A 16687-nucleotide genomic window follows, 5' to 3' on the forward strand; every position below is an offset into this window, starting at 1 on the left:
CGCCTGAGATTTTGTCGCTACACTAAACTACAGGCCGAAAAGTTCTAGAACACTTTGGAGCGCACAGAAGTATTTCGGGGGCTATCACGAAATAACAGAGTTTTTTAAATACAACGAACATGCTTCGTAGATTTTTCGACAGCGCACAAGAAGTCGAATCGAAGATAGCCTTCTAAGCTATTTTTGGAGCATTTCAGAATATCAACATAGTTTAGAAGCAGAATATTGCCTGAAACCTGGCTCAATGCAACCGCAGAGGAAACATAGGTAAAGGAAGGCGTTTGGGGAGCAAAGTTTATCGTTACCCGTGAGGGAACAGTATCTTATTAATCTCACTGTATAAAGTACAATATGCCAACTGAAATACATAGATCAAGTCTAGTATTACTCATAAACAGTAATTAAACTTCTTTTCTTCATGATGAACTAGTGGATCGTAACTTACATAATTATACTAAAAAAGTTGGCTTTATATGATGGTGTCCCCAGACGGTGGTACATGCTTCGTTTAGCAAACTGGCGTTGCCTTTTGATGACAGATTTATTTGATTACAAAACAATAATTCCGCTCATTGTTTTAAGTGTTAGCTTATTATATTTTAAACCAGTTTTTCAGAAGAATTGAAAAGAGAGAGAAGTCGTTTTTACAGTCTGTTCAAAACTCCGCTTACCTGAATCGGCTAACCTGTAAAGACAGTCCCGTTTTAATGACCCACCACAGAAGTAGGTTTCCCATCGCCTTTTCTGAATTTTGCTACAAGATTAAGACTTGATTTACATTAGTCTGACTTCGAATTATAAAATGTATTTCTTTAGATCGAAAAACTATTGACGCTTGGATAGATATTATACGGTTTGTGGTGGTCGTATGAGCTGACCAGTTCCGAGTAAGCTAGGAAACAGTGTGTAAATGCATTCAATATCGACGCAACTTTAATCTCCCTATCTCAAGTAGAGTATGCCAACTGAAATACACAGATCAAGTCTATTACTATTAATCATAAACAGTCTTAACAAAACTACTTTTTTTCACGATGAACTCAACTAGTGCTTGGTAATTTGCATTACTAAAAAAGTTGGGTTTTGATGATAATACTCCCAAACAGTGGTGTGTAACTGCACTCGTTATCGACACAACTTTAAAGACCTCCACTACAACGTGCCTGGTGAATCCTGTAAGACAACCACAGTGCTGATGAACGCTTGAGTTTTAACCATAAAAACGATACTGAAGAACGGGTTATGTTTCAATACAATGTTACAACACCGTTTTAGGAAATCCTTTAAAAGAAAAAGAAAAACCTTCAGAAGTGTATCCCCTGTAAGACCGCTCGAAGACAACAGCTTAAAAACCGCTCAGGTACGGTTGAATGGAAGGCACTTGAACAGTGATGATGAAGGCCTGAAGATAAGCGCTATAAAAGCGCTGATGAACGCTCGAAGACAATCACTGGCAAACAGTTGATAAATAGTCTAAGAAGACAACCGGCCTATAACGCCGACGATGAAAGCTTAACGTCATTTGCCACAAAACGCTTAAAATCGCTTGAAAGCAACCACTAAAACACTGCCCAGGACCGCATGAAGGCAACCACTACTTAAAAAATAATAATAAAAAAAACAACAACAGCAACAACCAACAACAACAACAACAAAAAAGCCAGTACTTTAGACTTTTAAATAATGGACCGTACAGGGGTCAAAAGATAGCGCTTAGAGTTTATGTTACTATATCAATAAGTTAGTTCTTTAAATTTGATAATTCCAGCTTATTAGACGAAATCCGTGCCCCATGGTTTTAAAATTATTACTTCTACTCAGATGTGCAGATGTTATCAGTCTCAGAAAAGACTAAATAAACCGCGATACCGTTGGGACTCAGGATCATCGGAAATTAATAAACAATATATATCAGGAGTTTGTGAATAGTTTACTTTGTCATCATTATGCGGATGTTATAGTCGTGGAGTTTTGCTTTATCTGAATTACAATTTATAGTAATCACTACGGATTAACATTATTCTTTAACATGATATTTTTTTGAAAGGAGCCGTTGTGCGGAGTATTTGCCGTCGCTTGGAACACCTGAATTTTCTCTAAAATACGTGAACCGATCAACACGGTGTAACAGCGTTTCTTTCAAACTCTTGGTGAACGTTTTTGTTGATTGCCGCGAGGGAATGATTTAAATCGACAGAGTATGTTTGTACTAAACCTTTCTGTCGAGGTTTTACGAAAAAAAAAAAAAAAAAAAAAAAAAGTAATGAATCATCTGTTTTGATACAAAGCAAGAAACCATCTTTTCCACAATGTCAGCTGCTGTTCCATCGGTCACCCAACTCTAGTTCCTTTATCAGCACAATTAAACTGTATATTTTAAGGATTTCCTTGTGTTTTAGTAGCTTGTCTTATTTATTTTAACAGACAAACTATCGGCATTTAAGAACCCCCCTCCCCTGTTCGGCGAAGGGTCTGGAATCGTCTTTTTATACTGCTTTTCAATCGAATTTCAAAGACAGGTTATTTAAACAGAGTTTAGCCGTCGTTCAGCAAAGATGCGTTCTAAGCCATCTTTATGTTTGCCGAAGTTTTTATTTGAACATTAATATTTGTGAACAATGTCAAGAGGGTCGAAAGCAAATCGTGGAAGGATATTAAGCGTCTTATAGATAATCTCCGAGGCTCGATAATCAATCACTCACTGATTTGAATTTTAGGGACATGAAAAAGCCGGGTTCTCTGAGCTTAAGGCGGTTACAGGGACTTTCAAGATATAGGAATATGTACTCTTCCTACAAAGCATCCGTTTCCTCAACATCTCTAAGAATGCGCTTTTTTGTTGACTTGTTGACTATAGGGACCTGTCCAACAACAAGTTACAGGATCTACCACCAAGTGTATTTGCGGGCATTCACGTTTCCCCCTATGCAAGGATAACACTGTGAGTTCTTTTATCATTTGTCTAGACTCGAAGTTATTTATCACATCTTGATGTGATCCTATCAGAAGAAAAACACATGAACGAGAGTTAACAAAGGTTCACTCTTGAATAGTTGACAGTTAAGATAAAACTTGTGCTGGTGGTTCAAATGATAATTTAGTGAATATATGATGTGTGTTTTTATTGAGAGTTCTGAAGGAAATTAAAGCAGCTTGGAAGTTAAGGGGAAATGTGGCCAAAAATGGAACATTTTCAAAATATGGTGGCAACAGCCGAAAAATCGATTCAGCTCATATTCTCAAGTTAGGTAGGCCTCATGGTGAAACAAAGCAATGCATACTTCGTTTGGCTGAATATCGCTTTATTTTCGAGAAAATCGTCAAAAGTTTGAAGCTAAATTTCAGACGAATCTCGGAGCGTCGCGCCACGAATTGAAAACACTCGGACCGATAAAGACTACCAAATCTTGAAAAACAACATCAAAACATAATTTGACAGCAATTTGAGCAATTCTTGATCATTTACTTACACAACGTAACTGGATTTATCCGACCTTCTTCTAACAAGATTAAAAATAGGTCAAAAGTAACCTATTATTTATCTATGTGCTATACAAAACAATCGACTGAAAATCTGGCTTTTGGAAGGCGAAGTTCGGTTCTTTTCGATCTCCAAAGGAGTTTTTGGGGAAATGACTCAGTGCGATTTAATCAAATTTTAAAGTTGGATAAAATGAGCTGATTTGACGATGCCGTCAGTTATTCGAAAATGTACACATTCACATGCAAACTCGATTGTTTTGCATTTTACATCCAATCTACAGCTTATTTAATATAATATCATCTTACCGTCCATATTGCAGTACCACAAAAGGGGATTACAGTCCTGAAATTGTTGCATTGCTCCCATAATAGCGTTATAACTTGGCAGGATAGTCAACACCTCCTGATAATGATTGTTTACAAAGCGGATCTCAAGGTTTCTCTCTTTCCATTTCGTTGAAAGGAGGCTGTAATTACTTCACGTAAGAAGTCTTTGTTTAAATATAAGTCTTTAACTAAACCGCGAACCAAATGCTGGCGAAATGTTGCTAGTTCAGAAACATGTTTCTCGTGTGCGGAATAACGCTAATTAATTCAAAATTAGGGTCCACAGAAATCGACAACTCCGCAAAAATACAACGAGGTGCAGAGTTCCTTCTGATATATCAAACCACGCTCAATAATATATCGCCATATGATGCATTGATTGGCTTTGGATGACTTTGGACTTCTATAAGAAGTAGTCAGTCACTTCTTAAATTTATTATCTTAGAAGGAAGGATTTAAGGAGATAGGCAAAACGTCGGCTCGTTTACTTTCCTTTTTCTGGTTAAATCTAGATGTCAATCTTTTCCCGATGGGCGTGAACATTCTGGTCTGACCAGACAACAGACTTATGTTAAATTTTTCATCCCGCATCAGCCACCAGCTCTATCATATTTCGCCATACATTGCATTGATGGCTTTGGACCCGACCATATTTGAGGGGGATAGATCACTACTTGGCTACCTTCTTGGACAAGAATACTAAATAACTAACTAGTTGAGTTGATTTTTCAAAGCCGGCCGCTGTTCCAAAATGCAAGTATTTGATGTAGGTATACCGACTCGCACTCGAGTCTGCTGTGCCAGCTGGTGCAATGATTACTCCAACCGTTTCTTGAGTTCCGAGATACACAGAAATGGTTTTATTTCTAGATGTGAGCTTTTTTTGGACCGCTGCCGGGAAAAGGTGGGTGTAAAAAAGTTGAACGTGCTACCTGGGTCGTAGTCTTACTACCGGCACAAGTAACTTAACAAGGCACAGTAGCCTCTGGAGAAGAAGTAGTATAAATATAAACTGTTGAACGTTGGCTTTTACAAACATTTCAGCGAAAATTCTGGTTTTCTAGGTTTGACCCTTATAAAACTTCCTTTAAATAACAAATATTCAAACACTACACTTTTCTTTGTCAAACATCTGCAGTGATGTATGATGGGCTCTGCCCTTTGCAGATCTTTTTTTTGTCCTAAAATGAGCTTTATCCCCTGAAGTACCATGAAAAATTCAATTATGATACATTAAATTATGATCGGAGTTAGATAATTGTTTGCTTCTGTTTCGTATATGTAACACACGACCTTTTTTCCTCTAGCCACGTGCTTCATAGTCCAATGTTTTATTTGTGCGTTTTATTTCAGACCTCATTTTGAATTAATTAGCGTTATTCTGCACGCGAGAAAGATGTTTCTGAACTAGCAACATTCCGCTTACGTTTGGTTCACGGTTCGGCTGTAGACTTATAATTAAACAAGGATCTCTTACGTGAAGTATTTCAACGAAATGGGAATAGAAAAACCCCGAGATGCGCTTTGTAAAAAGTCATTATCAGGATGTGTTCACTATCTGCCAAGTTCTATTGCTATTGAGGGAGCAATGCAACAGTTTTAGGACTGCAATCCCCTTTTGTGATACAGAAATATGCACGGTTAGATGATATTATGTTAAATAAGCTGTAGATTGGATGTAAAATGCGAAACAATTGAGTTTGTGTGTGAATGTGAACATTTTCGAACAACTGACGGCAACGACAAATCAGCTCATTTTATCCAACTTTAAAATTTGATTAAATCGCACTGAATCATTTCCCCAAAAACTCCTTTGGAGATCGAAAAGAACCACACTTCACCTTCCAAAAGCCAGATTTTCAGTCGATTATTTTGTATAGCACATAGTTAAATAACGGGTTACTTTTGACCTATTTTTAATCTTGTTAGAAGAACGTCGATTAAATTAAGTTAGATTGTGTAAATAAACAATCAAGAATTGCTCAAATTGCTGTCAGCATATGTATGCATGTTGTTTTTCAAGATTTGGTAGTTTTTATCGGTTCGAGTGTTTTCAATTCGTGGCGCGACGCTCCGAGATTCGTCTGAAATTTAGAGCTTCAAAAGCGGCATTTGGTCGAACTTCAGTTATTATCGATTTTCTCGAAAATAAATCGATATTCAGCCAAACGAAGTATGCAGTGCTTTGTTTCACCACGAGGCCTACCTAACTTGAGAATATGAGCCGAATCGATTTCTTGGCTGCTGCCACCAAATGTTTGACCGTTGGTAACATTCGCTCTTAACACATCTAAATAAGTAGAATGAACAGTTAACGTTATTTGGCTAAGCTGGAAATTTGGACACGTGCAATTGCTTTGTTTCTTTTACAACTCAGTATTTCATATTGTAATTCAGGAATGATCTTCCGTGTCGGTTCACTGTCCTGATCAGAATAAGACAAAAGCTCTACACGAGGAGCTCGGCCCGCTGGTGTCAGAGACTTCGCATTGTGCCTTAGTTTCAGCGGTACTTTAGCGATTCTTTCCAATTGTTCATCAGTGGTCTTGTAGTGGATGTGTTCCAGCTTTTATTAGCGGTGTTGTTGCTGCTGTTGACAAACGTTCCGCAGCGCTTTTACAACTGTTGCGTTCAAGGTTTATCAGCTCAAGAAGATGTGAGATAGAATAAATATATGATCGAGGTTCATATATTTTGAACTGCGGTATTAGATACGTATGATGCATGATCCTCGTAGTAGATAGCGCTATTTATGCAATAGCGAAAATCAGACCTGAAAAAAATCAGGCCTGTACGGGACTCGAACCACTGACCTCTGCGATACTAGTGCAGCGCTCTACCAATTGAGCTAACACGCCAACTGGGAGCAGGCCGTTAAGTTGGTTCGTAATAAACCCGTGAAAGTGATAAATGAGATAGAATAAATATATGATGGAAGTTCATATATTTTGAACTGCGGTATTAGATACGTATGATGCACCGTACAGGCCTGTTTTTTTTTTTTTTTTTTCAGGTCTGATTTTCGCTATTGCATAAATAGCGCTATCTACTGCGAGGATCGTGCATCATACGTATCAAGAAGATGTCTTAAAGCGTTCATCAGACACATGCCAGCTCACCGATTTCTCTCAAACTTTCGCAGTTTAGGAGGGTCACTAAGTTATTGAAGAATCCCGAGTAGTCCGGGCTCCTCGCTTATCCCTGGCGCATTAGAGTCCCCCCCCCCTCAACCAAATCCCTGAGGTAAAATGCTAAATTGAGCTTTTGTAGTCGTCCTGAGTGCACCGTCTATCGCGTCCAATTCTGGTCGAAACAAAATTTTCGGAATTTTGACACATAGAGGTCATATGATAAAATGTTTTTTGACTGAGTTTGGGCGGAACAGACGGGAAAATATTTGGCACTCGGTCATGGCGCGAGGATGTCACACGTGACCTCAAGCCAAAATTTTCACGTCCGGCCTTACCACTCAGTTAATAAGTACAAATATTTTTCTGTTGGAACTCATTGAGAACCGTATTTTGCAAGCTATCCCAGTTAAAAGAAACACTTCCCCCTTGCCCGGCAAGCGTACACTGTGAGATAATGTGCGCCACATTGTACGCTTTCCAAGCTCTCAGTCCACCAGACTTAAAAGCAACTGACCATAAATATCGAGAAACCGTCGACAGGTACAAAATTTCGTAGAACCTTTTTCAAAAATCATCAAAAGGCTCTATCGCGCTTTGTTTTCTTCGATGAATCGACAAGTTCAAAACACGCCTACATGGCTGCTGCCCCCCCCCCCCGTTATATGATGAAAAAATTATCCAGCTTCAGTAACCTCGTACACCCCAACGCGATGAAATACCGCTTTCAAATTTTGAGTGATAGCAGATGGTCCTTTTTTTCGCAGAGGTAATATAAAGATCAACTTCGATGGCCTATAAAGGGGTTTGCCATATATATTTACAGATCAAATTATACATCATCTTAAGGCTTTATCCTTGTAGTCGAATTCCTCTGATTCTCTATCTTGGCCCCAAAGCGTCCAGGATGAAAAGAGTTCGCGCTATTATGACAAAAATCCGATCTTAAGAAAGCTTCGGGGGGTAAATAGGATAACTGGATTTTAAAGTAACAAGCGTACAGGATGGATGTTACGGCATGCCAAGTCTGCGTACATTTATCAGAGGTGATCGCAGCTTCTCGTCTAGGAAAAGATAGACATGTGCGACCTCAGCGATTTCCAAACCAGCAAGGATTCTTGCCACACTTATAAGTCACATGAAGCGATTCATAAAAGGTGGAAACGACTTAAACAATGTCACAGAGACTTCAACTGAAAAGTACGGAGGGAGGGGTGGGTGGGGGCTGGTGAAAGGGTGCTACAAACTCAAGACTCTTTCTAAAATATGAAGAAACACTTTATAGCTGGCATCCAGGCCTCGAAAACCTTTCCACTGAGCCTGAGAGCTTAAAAAAAGCGTACAATATGGGCAAGGGCAAGTTTCTTTTACTAGGACAACTTTAGAAATATGGTTCTGCACAACATACAATGTTGCCCATTGGAGATATTTAAAATTGCAAATACCCTATTTTCTGATTTTTTTTCGAATAGTTGGTTACCCAATACATTTAAGTGCTCCCAATTAGTAGAAATGATATCCTGATATATCAAATTATTCCAACTTTAAGAGATCGTTTTCTAAAGGTTAAAAAAACCATTAGACAAAATGCGATTAAAATCCATCGCATTTTGTTAGTGTGAGATAGATTCGTTGAAAGTGCATTTTTCGAGCTAAATTTAGGGATTTGATGTGGGAACTCTAATAATTCAGGATAAGCCGAGAGTTCGAACTAAATCTGTGAAAAATTGAAAGAAATCTGTGACATGGCATGTGTCACGCCCACCCGGCACTCTCGTGGACAGACTCTTAAACCGTTCATCAGTGGTATCGTAGCAACTGCAATACAACCATCCAAAACTACCCTAATAATGAGTAAAAAGAACTTCCAGGGATTAGCATTTAAAGACATCCCCCACAAAACAGCTCACAGGTGCACTCCTGTAACACCCTTAGAAGGCGACAACTAAAACGCGCCACATCATCGCTACTGAACGCTTGAAGACTTGCATTACAGTACGCCTGGTGAATCTTGTATGAAAACCACAGCGCTGATGAACGCTTGAATTACAATCATAAAAACGATACTGAAGAACGGTTGGGTACCTCCGCTTCAACACTGTCCGAAGATTTGTGCTTGAATACAATTTTACAACATTGCTGATTAACGTTTTGAAAAATCCCCTTAAAAAAAACCTTCAGAAGTGCATCCGCTGTCAGACCGCTTGAAGACAACAGCTAATAAACCGTTTAGGTACGGTTGAATGTAAACGCTTCAACAGCGATGATAGAGGCCTGGTGACAAACGCTTTAGAAGTGCTGATGAACGCTTGAAGACAAACGGTGGAAAACCGTTGATAAATAGTCGAAGGAGGAAGACAACAGCTATAACGCCGCTGATGAAAGCTAAACGTCAGTTGCCACAAAAACGCTCAAAATCGCTTGAAAGCAACCACTAAAACACTGCTCTGGACTGCATGAAGACAGCCGCCACTAAAATACCCACAATGTAGCTGATATTCCTGCTGCATATGTTAATATTTACGTTCCCGTTCATCTGCTCCACCTTTATCAACTCCGAAAGACTCCCTTAAGTCCTTAATTGCTTACCCTTTCCACTTACTCCTGGTCACTTCGCGTTTCATTAAACGGTTGGAATATAGGACCAGCTAAGCCACTGAAAGATTTTAACAAAAGATGATCTAAAAAGTTCAATGTTTTCCATTTCTTTTAAGTTGTGATTCCGTTGACTTTTCGTCAAGCACTGCATGTATTCGCCCTCTATAAAAATTGTACCACTGCTCAGAAAACCAATGTGAAATGTGAAATTTTTGCCAATTGATTGAGGTATTTTATTTTGCATTAGGATCTCTAGGGTAGAGAAAAGACAAACTAAGTTAATAACTATTCATTAATATGTATTTGGGGAAAAAGGAAACGTTCATAGTATCTTGAAAAAGTATCGTATGCTTTCAAGATATTGGCCATGGAAAACATTATTTTAGACAGCAGAGTCACGCTTCGCTGAGGTGCCGTATTGATTTCAGGGACCTGTCCAACAACCAGTTACAGGATTTACCCCCAGGAGTGTTTGCCGGCATCAGGATTTCTCAAGACGGGCGCTTAAAGCTGTAAGTAAGCCTCTTTTACTGTAAACCAAGGTTGATTAAGAATAAAAGAAAAGAAGGGAAAACAATCAATTGACCAGAGGCTAACTAAAGAGCCAAACATCACCGAGGAGCCGCTGCTTTCTAACTGTATCAAGCTCCTTCATATAAGATCACATAAAGCCTCTTGTTTCACAAGGTAACTGTTGAAATATGTGAACAGAAAGGTAGCAGAATACCCGCTATAAAGATGATTTCAGATATTTCTTGAAGTTCTCAATACGCGAGTTCAATTTAATTCGTTCCATAAATCTGAACAATTAAAATCCGTCCATTTCATAAGAACTGATAACAAGATGGTTAAAAACTATTTATGAGGTAAATGGAAAACGAGGATAACATATAAACTTATTGTGTTCGCAAGCGCCGATTAATCGTTATGAGACATTTCAATCGGTAAACAGCTTCAGATGTTAAATAATGGACCATACGGGGGTCAAAGGATAGCGCCTAAAGTTTATGTTAATATATCAATAAACACTTTTTGAAATTTGATAATTCCAGCCTACTAAACGAAATCCGTGCCCCATGGTTTTGAAATTATTACTTCTAGAAAATTTACTTAGATGTGCAGATGTTTTCAGTCTCAGAAAAGACTAAATAAACGATACTATTGCGCCTTAGGATCATTGGAAATTAGTAAAACTGGTTTAAATTTCAGAAGTGGAAATGAAGACATTCGATAATGTTAAAAATAGCATCCCATAATCTATATCTATCAGGAGCTTGTGAATTGTTTAATAATAATAATAATAATAATAATAATAACAATAATTGTATATTTATATTGCGCAAATTAACACGTGGATATGATCAAATGCGCATCACAACACTTTTCGGGGGACTTTGGCCGGACTGCATCAGCAGTTTACAAACAATTACTTTGTCATGCATTATGCGAATGTTATAGTCCTGGAATTTCTCTTTATCCGAATTACAATTTATATTAATCACAACGGATCAACATTATTTTTTAACATGATGTTTTTTTAAAAGGAACCTTTGTGACTTATTTGCTGTCGCTTCGAACACCCGAGTTTTCACAAAAATACGTGCATGAACAATTCAGCACGCTGTAACAAAGTCTCTTTCAAACCCTTAGTGGACGTTTTTCTTGATTGCCGCGAGCGAACGATTTAAATCGACAGAGCATGTTTGTACTAAAGCTTTCTGTCGAAGTTTTACAATAAAAAAACCTGACTGAATCATCTGTTTTAATACAGAGCAAGAAAGCATTTTTTTCACAGTGTCAGTCGCTGTTCCATTGACCACCCAACTCTAGTTCCTTTATCAGCATAATTAAGTGCCACTCCCGCTAAGAGCGGTCCTCTCGACTTCCCGTCCATAACAATTTTCCTTCATTTTTTTCCTATGAAAAGGGTTTAGGACATACACTTCAAAAATAGTTTCGTTGTTATCCAATTCTCTTTTTTTGCCTCACCATAAGCGAAAATTGACTTTTGGCTTGACCACCCGTGTAGAGAACGATCGAAAGGGTAAATTTCACGGCTTTTGTCGAGCGCGCTGCGACTGCAATGGTATAGCTCACGAAATTCTCTCTTGCTGCAAGTGCTATGTTCACTCAGTTGACAGACAAACTATGGAAATTTCACTTGAAATCCTATTCATACCAGCTTGATGAAAAGAGACCCTTCCCTTCGACCTTAATTTGCATATCAAAAATTAACCAATTTAAAACAAAGAATTCTCAAAATGCAGGTGTAGATCGGGCTAAACAGTCATGTCGGAGGATAGTTTATACACCAAGGAGGTCACTGATTGTTTTAAACCTGCGGGTATCTCTCCAGCTTTCATCCACCATCCTCTTGAAAACAGCGCAAATCAATGTCTTTACTTAATCGCGCACGTGTCAAAGCTCATTTGCATAATTCTGAAAAATGATCTATGATATGTCTTTCACCGTTCAAACTTTATTTGTTTATCTTCTACGTAAAGTATTTTAGGTTTTCATAACAATTGGATGAAAAAAAAGCAAGTCGTCCTAAAACGTTGCATAAACATGATCAGTCGTAACGCTTGCACGACAAAGTAACCAAAGGCGATACGAAGTTCCTCGGTAATTTTCCTTGAATCAGGTCAATACCCACGTACAGAGTGGAGAAGATCAAAATTAAAGAATACAATTTGGCATTCTGGTCATTGCAGAAACACTGTGTTGCTTAAAAGGACACAAAAACAAGTTCAAATACATGTATGTTACGGTGTTATTTACTAAACAACCTTCTGCATAAAGATAATTTCGTAAATGGTAGTTAAGACTTTCCGTGACATACTTCTCAGCTTTGAGGTAATTTGTTGATAATAAGGATATCCAAGTAGTTAATAATAGCGAAACGTTAGTAATCCACCCGCCACATTTCCCATTATTACTAGGCTAAATGTTTTTGTCTCAATACTTTTGTCTTGAAATGTATGATGCATTTCGCGATGCAATCAGTCGAAGTTAGAGACCGGTCATTGTTTATAAACCGGGAGGGGTACGGGAGGGAATCGGAGGATTTTGGTAGTATTACAATAAATTCCACCTAAACCCGCCTTAAGGCTCTGTGATATTCGTATAACCCCCACCTCACAATGGCAGTATATAGGCAGTCTATTTTCATCAGTCCTCCTTTACATTCTGTTGGAAACAACTTATCGTTTCCCTTAACAACCACGTGATCCCCACAAAATCCTCCACCCCTGGCGATAAATAGTGACAGGTCCTTTAGCTCCTGTTTCCACTTACTATCCCCACAGCGAATGTAACTTATCTCCGCATATAAAATACCTGAAAAATAGTTCATGTAGGGATCGAAAGTCATGAAATGGAATGAGGCACAGAGTTAGAAGTAGCCTTCCTAAATCTCTTGGAAACATGTGCATTCGGTTTCCATGTCACTTAGTTTCTTGAGTAAGGTGGCCTTTGAAAGAAATTTCAAAAAATGCACAGATTCCCCTCAAAGTGGTGACTTTAAACTTCTCTAACGTTTCATTTGTAACATGTTTGCAAACATTATGCCCATCAGATAATATTGGACGAGCAAGTCCGACTTCGGAAATAACATCCGCTACAACCTTTTTCCTTGCTTCGTGTTCAAGGTAACCACTTTCTTTTTCGATAAGACTTTCGTCGTCATCATCGTGGTCATAGTCGTCGTTTGCATCCTATTCTGAATCTTTTAGGACTGTGGTTTTTCTTCGTTACAAAGCAGAAAGCCCCGAAAAGAAGATTTGAACCTGGCTCTTCGTTACCCATTCATTTCTGGTGAATTTTCTTGTACCATCTGCCTCTCTCGCCTTTCTCATTTCTGCCGCAACTTGCGCGGGATCGGCTTTGCTGCCCATTCTTTCACCAGTTTGAAACCTACTTGAGAGATACCCTTTCACTTTCTCGGTGAATTTTGTTCCACTACCCTCCGGTCTCTGAAGGGCCCAGCCCATCTTGCATACTTTAGTCAGTTCCACTTCGCCCGTCACTTCGGGTGTTGCTATCTTTGATTCAAGAGTTAGAGAGGAAAATTTCATTGCCCAGTCACGTCTAAGGCCGTCGTAAAGGCTCGCTGATGCTTCTTTCTTGGTGTGCTCCCCGAGGTGCACATGATCTTGGAGTTCTTTTGAAGAAGTGAACTAAGAGCAGCAATCTTGTTCTGGACAGTGAAATAGCATGTCCTCTTTATCATCGCTGGAACTTTGGCTATGATTGCAATTCTGTTTTATGGCCCGTGGAGCTGTGGCGAGGAAACCATGATTGTCTACTTCCCTTGACACAATGGGGTCTTGCTTCTCAAGGATGAACTCTGACCATGGTATTACTTTTTCCTTATTGACCTCATTGGCTTTTGAGAGCCGAAGACCATCCTTTGCATACGCAAAATTGTGAAGAAAGCTGAAATTATTGATGCCCTTAGTTCTAAGTTCCTTTCTATCACTAACAATTTCGAAAACAGCAGCTGACGATCTATTCACTTGTCTCACTTTTAATGTCTCGTGCATGTCAGCTGCCGTCAAAATGTTATGGCCTTCATTGCAATATCTACAAATTGCCTCTTTCATTGGACTAATGATGCAATGGCAAACATCCTGGGCAGATTGTGGTTCAGAAAAATCATACCTTGAGAATAAGAAAAGGAAGTATCTCGGTTAGAATAACTGATCTAGCAATACCTGCCATACTAATACAGATGTTACTAGGTAGGCCTAGTGTATGCTCTTGCGTCTACTACCACATTCCACTCATCATGAAAATGCTAATATGAAAATTATACTTTTTAACGATTCTAAAGAGGAAGCAATAAGAGGGCAACTCCGCAATAAATAAATACCTACGCAGTTGAATTCTCTCAGGATGTCCTTTGAGAAAGTAAGCATTCATTCGCTACACGTATTTGTGCGTATAGCAATAGCATGTGAACTAGAGAAGTTTATTAAAGATACGCTTTAATTTGCCTTTAAACAAGGCGGTCGGCGATATGCGACGTTATCAGGGTAGAGAGGATAATTACGTTCCTGCGATGTATTATCAAAAGATTTTGATCAACATTGTTTGAATCGGCTCTGAAATATAAGTTACTATAATGAACAGAGACAGCAAGAAAGTCTTAACTTAAAAGTTTTGAAGTCGATGAAGCTATGAATTTTCATGTTTTTGAAATAATGTTTTTGCTTTGTAATCAAAAAGCATTCTCATCTTACCTCATCACCTTGATTCCAGCGCGGGAACCAACGTTACAGGCAGCTGCAATTAGGTTGTTGTTGTGGTAACAGCCTGCGCCATCTGATCGCAAAAATCCCTCTTTACGGTAGGCTTGATCTGTTTGATATTACCGTAAAGGTTTTCCAGAATTGCGTAAACTGCGTACCAGTCTTGGGCACAGCTTTCAAAAAGATGAACGTGTGCCATAATCTCAAGGCCGTTGTTCTCTGCATTCCTCGTAATAACTCAGTGAACTGACATGCCAGTTTATTCCCCTCTTTCCGAACCACCCAGACTACTTTTCCCTGTATTTCAGTTGGATTAATTTCATGGAACAGTCCATGACAATGAAGGAGGCATTTTTTCGGCGGGACGCGAGCAAATTCTGCTTTGCTCTCTCTTGATTCTTTGTCCTGATTACATGCGCCTTTTACTGAAGAATCGCCTCTCTGGCTTCACCATGGTCGTGTTTCAGGTGTTTTTTCTTCTCTATCCTGTCAAAAGTTATCAGAGGAGATTCAATTTCATTTCCAAATGTCTGAATAACGGATTTCAAACTTTCGCAACTATCCCTGCTACCTTGAGGCTCATGGGAACAACTTCCTTGAAACTCGGCGTTTTGGGGATCACTCAGAGAAAAACGCATACAATGGTCGTGGCAAGGACTGCCATCCTCTTGACAGTGCATCCGATACTCTGTCTTGAGGTATCGCTTTGCATCCATCAGATTCTTCCCAACGTCTTCACACCACTACGCAGTTGCCCCGCCCTCTTCCAATTCCTCCACTATCTTGTGCATTGCTTTAGCTAATTAAACCCTTCCGCTCCGCTTGCAGCAGTGTTGTATAGCCCTTGAAGGGGTCGCCTTTGAGAGGGCTCTCTTGCTTGCAAAATTCTGTAAAGCGTTGATTTTCCAAGGGGGTCAAAGACTTCCTCGCAACAGTGTTTAACTGAGAGATTGTTCAATCATCGTTGATCGTCCAACAATTCTGATGACATTTGGCAGGACAAGACGATCCCCAGAGTCAAGTTTTAAAGTCCTCTTTCCATAGGCCACACCTTTTTAAAAAATGATTAGTCTACAAAACACAGAAAATGATCAAGTCTCACTAGGTCTATTCGGACTTTGTGGTGTGGCAGTTTGTTGACGTTGAAACCAGCTTCGACACTTTTTGCCTTCTTAATTTGTCGATCGCTCAGTTTTTCAAATGGCTGGTGCATTTTCTTTAAGAATTTCGCTGAATAGCTCGTTGCATAGATACTCAAGATCTGTGTTTTCAAGTTAATCAAAGGTGCCTGTTTGTATGCGGTTATCAGCAACTTCAAGTCAACCAAGCAAACTTCATTTGTTATTGGAGCCTTGAATGCTTGCAATAGTTCTACTTAGTCTTTTAGAGCGATTACATTGCAAACAGCGCGACATGTCTCTTCCACATGATCCAAACATAGGGCTTTTTCATTTGTTGTTACCAATTCCCATTCCTTTTAAAGCCCAGAAGAAACCGGTTCTACTTTTTTTCCTGTGAGTGAGACAGTCCTTGTCATAAACTCATTGTAGGTCTTTAACACGTGCCCATCGGGTTCTTCTTCATCTGATGAGTCACCGTTTGAAAAAGTCTCAGCCATTTCATGCCACTTCCTGAGCAGTCCAAGTGGAATCCCGGTTGTATATTTCGACTTCTAAATCTGGAATAGAAAACATCGCCGATTTTGCCTCCCTTTTTGCTTCCTGAAAAGTCAAAATCAGGCAAGGCAATCAGTAATTGATAACATTTATCACCATCGGACTGATTGCGCTAAGCATTAGAGATCTCTTGCATTTGGGACGCGTGAAGTTATTAATATACATACCTCGACAAGTATGCTATGCCACAAGAACCCTTATCTTCAGCTAGATTTCGTTTTTC

At 39.1% G+C, this 16687-nt stretch overlaps 1 pseudogene; it reads right to left on the bottom strand.

Annotated features, from left to right (window-relative positions):
• Positions 1-15726: 15726 nt before the first annotated feature.
• On the bottom strand, positions 15727-16406 carry LOC148742528 (uncharacterized; annotated as a pseudogene).
• Between the last annotated feature and the right edge of the window lie 281 nt (positions 16407-16687).

This window comes from Stylophora pistillata, chromosome 1, assembly GCF_964205215.1.
Source record: "Stylophora pistillata chromosome 1, jaStyPist1.2, whole genome shotgun sequence".
NCBI lineage: Eukaryota > Metazoa > Cnidaria > Anthozoa > Scleractinia > Pocilloporidae > Stylophora > Stylophora pistillata.